Raw genomic sequence first — 7,928 nt, forward strand, 5'->3', positions numbered from 1 at the left:
TTGATTTTCTTTTTATATCAAACTTTTTTGCGACAAGTGACGTCATTTTTTTCTCTTTTTAAAGTTTTTTCAAGTTTTATACTAAGACGACCTATTATTCATCTTAATTTAAATATTACTCTTATTATCACTTATTATTATTATGATTTCAAAATTTGAATAAAAACTAAGGACAATTAATCCACTTAATGAAAGGGCAATCAATTCAAATCATCTGGCAAGAGTTTTGAATGTTAGAACAACTTTCAAAAAAAAAATTGATGTGGTCAGCACATAACCAACCGCAATGTGTATTGTCTAGTTAAGTGAAAGTGTTACAGAATCAACACGAAATTATTAAATATTTCTTTCTAATTTTTAGGGCATTAGTAAGTCAACATACCTAGAAAAATGTTAATTTGGCTTTGTGCTATCCGAATTCTCAAATATCAAATAGTAAACGTTCAGTTGCTGACACATCATTTCTTCCAAAAGTTAAGAGGTTTAAATAAATTTCACCAAAATCGGTTCAGCCGAACTTGAGCGCGTGCAAACGCTAACAAACAGACCGCGGACCGACAGGTTGCTCGAAATAGTTTATTCCACTTCCATGCTATGGAGAAGTGCGTTCCACCGATAACTCGATATGCAAAATTTGTTGCCATCGCTATCACCTGTTGTATAAGCAATGCGGTCGGTAAAAATAATAAATTCTTAAAAAGTCCACCCCATTACGTTAAGTAACATAATTTTGAAAGTGCATGGGTTCAATTGAATTGATTTTAAAAGTGTTACCATTGTATGAAAAACCTTAATATTAAAGGTCGTAAAATTTAAAATCAAAATTTTTACATTATTCAGAATATTTTCAACTTTTTCTTTGATACTCTTTGCTAAAATGTGCTAAAATGCTTAATAAAATTTTAATTAAATGTAAATAGGAATATTTTATAGAAAATTTGTTTGCTCATTTTTTACTTGAATGTAAGAAAAAATCGGCCATCTTTCAAATTAGAGTAAAGTCATCCTAGAAGATTATCATAATTAGCTTTAAAATTTTTCAGACATATAATGGACATTATTTTCACAAATGCATATGAGTTTCACAAGAAAATTTGACACGATAGCTAGAGAAGTGCAAGTATTAATGACAGTATAGAATAATGGTGGCAATCTCCTAAAACATTTCTTTGATGAATTCTAATATTTCTTGTAATTCAACGCATTACTCTTTTTTGAAAGTATTGCTCGTCCATTTTAGAAAACTGTAAAATTTTAAGACAAGTCTCTTTAATGCTTATATGTCGACATGGTTTTGATTTTCATTTTTAAAGTCTAAAAAAAATCAGAACATTTTAGTTTATTCATATTTGATTTTTATGCTTTTTCATATTGTGCTTGTGTTTTTCTATAGCTGGAGTATGTTTGGATAGACATCTAATTATAGATATAGCATGTAATATAAAAACTAAAAAGAATAAAATAGAATAATAAATTAAAGAGAATAAAAATAACTGATAAAATATCTTTCTATTCTTCTTTAAATTTATTTGACTCAAAATGCTATAACATAGAAAAATGCGCGGTTTAAATTTTTTGACATTAAAATTGCAGGAAAACACACAAGGAGAACAGAAATTAAAAAAATTTTTGTTATTCCTATTCAGAAGGAAAATATAAAGTCCTACTATTTATCATATATTTTAAATTTTCTTCTTTCGTTTTGTTATACTCCAGAACCGTCACGTTTAAATGTATTTTGTTAATGTGTGGACTATGATTTCACAAAATATCATTAGTCAAAAAATTATGTCCAAGCATTTGGTATCCTTCCATTGTGCCGCAAAAAAATGACATATGCTTGGACATAAAAAAAGTCTGATGTCAGAAAATAACCACCGCAAGATGTATTGTATAATTTAGCGAAAACTTTGCAAGATGTTGAAAATAACAACTCCCTTTAAATTTCAAAGTTAGACGAAGCTTATATTTAAAACTTCAAGCTAATCGGCTGAAGACTTTCTAAAAAATGATCAAAAATTTAAAATCAGCCCAAAAAATGGTTTAATTCCAGAGGTCTGACAATCCCAAAAATTTATCAATCCGTTCCATAGCCGAAGTTAATCCATATAAAAATTTTCATCAAAAGGTTTAGTCGAACTTCAGATACATGTTTACACACAGACCGACAGGTCATCACTCTAAAAATAGTTTATTTACGCTATCCCATCACCTTCCTTATTGTATGCAATGCGGTTGGCAAAAAAAAGCATTAAAAACTTACTTTCGATTTTACCGTAAAATACAACTTACTCGAGAAACGGTTTTTCAAATATTCCTACAGCGATGACAAATATAAAAAGTATAAAAGTATAAAAAGGACTTCAAAGGTGTAATAGCAATTTTCATAAGCAGAGATGTATTTTGATATCTTTATTCTATAGAATTTCCGTGAAAGAAAATGAGTTTTGAGAAAGAAAGTCAGCTTTGACAAAGTGTGTATGTCAAAAGTCATACAAAAATAAGCAAAAATGTAGAAGGTTTTTTCAACATAAAAGACATTTTAAATTTCATTTCTCTTCATTCTGCAAAAGATTTATAAGGAAAATTATTTTATAAAATATGAAAAAGAACCGCCAATGTATCAAAGCAATGTTAAAGCGGCAATGCTTGCGTATATTCTAAAATATACGTTCTTTTTTATATATTAATTCCACTTTATAACAAAAACAATTTTATTCGAATAGCAATATGTACATTGAAATGTAATAAAACGACCATTTTTAAATTTAATGCACATGTGCCTATTTTCCTTTAGAACTATTATTTTCGTGAATTTGTTTTTTGATTTTATTTACATTATTCTACGATAAACCTCTACTCGTAATTAAAAGTTATCTCATACTGTTTGCATATTATTCAATAGTTCAATAGAAATAATAGCATATTTAAAATCTTTTCATGACTTGTATTTTATATTATGAATATATGGACTATTTTGTTTATTATATTTTTATTTATTATTTAAGTATAATTATGGTTCCTTATATACTATTCATTAAGTTGCTCAATAAAAATATACAAGCATAGACAATTTCTTTATAATTTTTAGTGATACAAAAATTATAATTTAGACATTGTAGGTATAATATAATCTATGAATAGCTGTGTTTATTGGTGTAGGTATAAAAAATATGCAGTCAAACACGTTAAGATATGCAGCCGTACTTGTATACACATAATAAAATCTACATTTAATGGTAGTCGTTAAACCGTGAGAAACTACATAAAAATCCCTATAAAATGGTAATTGACGTGATTTTATTTCTTTTTGTGATAATAAAATTGAATAAAAAAATTTCCATAAAAAGCGTAATTATTATTGATATCGTAAAATAGAACGGACAGTGAATTTATATGAAGCTTAAAATAGCTTCTACAGAGTTTGATTTTCTGCTCGATATGGTTTTTTTTTTGTTGAATTTCTGTTATAAAGAAAAGGTCTTAAATTTATTTAAATGTCCGTAGCAGATAATAATTAACTAAAAATATTTGATTACACATAACATACTTATCATCTTTGCTATCATTTTATAGTGTAGATATTAAACAATATTAAAATAAACAAATTAAAAAAATTAGGAAGACTAAAAAATTACAAACATACTGATCCATACATCAAAATAGTAAAACAAAATCAATTCACGTTTAAGCGATTTCCAAAACATACAAAATGAAATCAGCAAACAGTATTCAGAAAATTTAAGATTTTTAAGACATCAGAATATAGTTTTGAATAGCACCGAGAATAACAAAATTGATGATATGGTGTGCGAAATAGTTGAAAAAGAATATTTAAGAGAAACTAATTGTATTTTAATTGCTAAAAGAAACTTCAACAAAAAAAAAAAACAGAAATTCACCAGAAATGAAGAAATGTTGGAAGTAGAGAACAACACAGCAAAGAGATCTTCATAAAAGAAAAAGTCAAACTTAAAAAATCTTATCGATTAATAGCGAGTAACACAATCAATTACACAAAATTGATAGAGATCTTCAGAGACGAAGATATTAATGTCAAGGTAAAACCTTACTATGTAATGACCCGTTAAAAATACTATTGGTTAAACTATAAAAAAAGCCAAATACATATGAAAATAAATTGAAAAAGCCAATTAAAGAAATGGTTACAAACCTATCACCCACCTTGTGAGCATGATGTTTACTTGTATTTGTAAAGGCTTTTTAGTAGCTAATACGACACGAGTAATCATGAGAATTCCCCTAAAAGAATTAATATTTCAATGTCAAAAAATAAGAAATGGAGTTACAGACTCAAAAGTAGCATCCAAAATTACCGAAAACTAAAGAAACTGACAATAATGCAAACGATGCAAGATATATCAATAAATAAAATATGAATTACTATGTGGAACTGTGCTCGAGTTTTAAGTAGAAAACATGATTTGTACAATTTGCTTAAAACAAAAAATTTCCCAAAAAATATGTTTGATATGTGATACACACTTAGAAAATGATTTAGATGTACTAGTTTATAGAAAACTCATCTTAGTTATCATTCAAGAGGATGTAGTATTAGCTTATTTAAGGGCACCATATGAAATAATGAAGAATCTAAAACAAAGACCAAAGGAAGTTGGGCTAATTGTGTTAAAAGTTACGCCTATTAGCCATGCCAAAATTACGTCTACCAGCCAGATTCTTTAAACACAAACCTGCACCAAGTAGGTATCCCAACCCTATACGTTATTTAAAAGTACACAAATAAAAGAATGAGACGTATGAAGAGCTCCGTATGAAAACTCAATAAACGTTAATAAAACGACTTTCTCAAGCTCTTTAAGTAAAAAAAAGAGTGCGTTTTGGCTTGGCTTGGACACCTCCGCTATTGTCTGATAATATAATCTGCCTATCTTTGTCTTTCGAAGATTGGTAACACCTGTATTAAAACAAAATTCTTCCACGATGTCTTTTTTGTTCATTATGTGTTTTTAGTTTGTGCATGTACAAAATTATTTTTTTACAGTTTTTGAGGTTGATTTTCTGCGTACATGCATATAATCCATCAACACAGTACGTCTGACTAATAATACAAAGAAACAAAAATTTTGTATTAAAAATACTAAAATAATTTAATAAAAAAGATTTTCACCACAACAGCCTATTTTTGAAGCAAGAATTATTAAAGGTAGAAGAAGAACATGTTAAAGTTTTGGAGACAATCGAAGACTAATGATATTAGTCATAGGTCATTAGGTCGGAGTCTCATAGAAAACTTTCTCAGACCAGGCAAAATACTCTTGATCAGGATTTTTTGAAAAAAGTTGTATTTGGGGAATTTGATAATGAATTATGAGGGCTTAAGAGGTATTCCGGACATAATATTGCCCAATGCCAAAATTTTTTGAAGTTCTCCTCATTTAACCCAATAAAAACAAAACAATTTATTTTTTTATTTTTTATTTTTTTTTTAAGAAACAGCTTTTGTGCCAATAATCTTTGGCTGAGCCCCTTAGTAGATTTAGTTTAATGCACCTAAACAACCTGACAGAATTTATAAATGCCGTTTCATATATTAACGTTTGAATACTCAATAACACAGAATAAAAATCACAAATACCGATTTTGGAAAAATGCCCAAAAATTGCATAAAGAAACCCAAAAATCACTCTAGTTTAATTTAATTAAAAAGTTTTAACCCTGCTTGAGAATTACGTAAGATGTGAATCTATCTTATAACCATAATATGATTAAATTTTGTAAAAAAATGTGGGATATGGTCATTTCATGCAGCTAATTGCAATTAATTGTTAATTGGATGCATTAAAAGGGTGTATTGAAAGAAATATTTATTAAGGTAAAAACTAGTTTGTCAGTATATAAGTCGTCATACGAAAAAACACCCTACATTATTATAAATGGCGCATAAAAGATACATTTCCATTTTGTTTGTTGATGTCGATGGTTTTTAATATTTAAAAATTAATATGCAATGGAAACCTGTAAAGTAATTCTTTATTAAAAAAAACAGTGTGTCATTTGAGGCATTACTTAAAAAGTTATTGAGGAAACAAATTAAAATAAAGTTGGGTCAAACTAATGGTTTGTATTATGGTACTTTTCCCTTCAGCAACTAAAAATACTGCTTTGAAAAACAATCGATGTATACCTACCACACTATTAAAACTATTTCCATTCATATACGAAACTATTTCTAGGATTGTAAATATTTAGGATGAACAGTTTATGCAGTTTTTGAAATAAAACAAAATTTAAAGCGGAGTTCACATAATGCTCGATTTTAAGGGTTAATTGTGTGAGTTAAGAAAAATAATTATATTTTTAATGTCATGGAATATACCGTTAGCTTTCTGCGTTTATAGAAATTTGAACAAGCTTGCGGTTTCGAGAATATATGGCGGCAAATATTCAAATTTTACAAATTTCAAGAGGCGATAAGTTGAGAGGGGGTGTAGATGGAAAAAAGTTTTCTTCAAACGAAATGAACCATTTGTTAGTGCCTAAAAGAAACTAAAATTTCAGGCTCCCACAACCTGCGGTCTAGAAGAAAAACAACATAAAAAATTTGAAAAAAAACGGATGTTATGTAACGGTAAAATTTAACGGCCATTTTGTTTTCTTGAAGTTGAAGTATGCCGTGATTGAAGAAGCTACCCATTGCTTTTCTGCGTTTGTAAAATTTGAAAAATGCATCTGGTTCTACTACAGTAAATAGTTAAAAAATGGCATTTTTAGGGTTTTTGGGGGGCATAACTTTTAGAGGGGAAGAGATAGGTAAAATTATGTTCTACGAAAATTAGTTTCTAGTAAAGATCAATGTACATATAAAATTTCAGGTTTCTATATTCAAAGGTGTAGAAGTTTTGAAAACAGACTCATCAAAATTTCAAAAATGTTTAGAAAAAGTGCTAAAAATGTCAAATTCTTCACAACTTGACCAATTACTCAAAAATTTACCGTATTCAATTTTTTTTTTCATTATTTCAATTATTTTGAGTTCTTTTTTGTGGAAACCAAAAACTTTAAAGTAGGATTTTGGGGGTTAAAAATTCATTCGAGCCCGCTCCCTCCTCCCAATGGAGTAATTTTTTTTCTAAAATTTTCTTATCTTTCTGCCCTCGGGTGATTATACCACGTTACAGGTTCATTCTGTATAAAATAGGAAATATTATTTATGCAATTAAGTGCCAAAATAAAATTTTAACTGGAAATTATATAAGTACTCTTCATTTACTTCTTTTTCAGTTGTTACTTCTTCTTATTTCATTCCGTTAATAAATCTTATTTGTTTGGGACAGATATTCAATATCTTGGAGGGTTTCATTATGTAACCATTGATCGTATTTTTTTATAATTACGTCTTTCGCAAATCAGACATTAAAAAGTTTTTCAAAAATTTATTATCAGCTTAATTTTTAAATAAAAAATTAAAACTCGTGTTTTTCGTTCTTGCTCTATAACACGAATTTTTCAGTTGGTTACAATTAAATAACCCAGAAATATTATGAAAATAACTTTGGCACATTATGTTCTACCTTTAATTGGTACTTCAGACAGACACTTTCTGACGTTTAATAATATTTGGAGTTAACTGTGTAAAAAATAGCTATGCTACATCCCGGATCCTTGATGTAAATCTTCAAAGAGCCAAAGTTTTACACTTAACTGGTTCGGTTAAAATGTTCACATAATACGATATGTCACATAATTTGACAATGTACATTAGTAAACAATTAGTGTTAAGAAAAAAAAAACAATAAATGAAAAAGCTAAAAATTTTTACCCTATCGCAACTTTTTCTTATTAATTATGTAAACTCAGAAGTAATCACGATTTTTTAATTACATAAGCTGTGAAATAATATGGGATATATTATAATATTAGAAAAACTAGTTAATATGCATAAA

The sequence above is a fragment of the Condylostylus longicornis genome, unplaced genomic scaffold, assembly GCF_029603195.1.
Source record: "Condylostylus longicornis isolate FDR11 unplaced genomic scaffold, ASM2960319v2 ptg000194l, whole genome shotgun sequence".
Lineage (NCBI taxonomy): Eukaryota > Metazoa > Arthropoda > Insecta > Diptera > Dolichopodidae > Condylostylus > Condylostylus longicornis.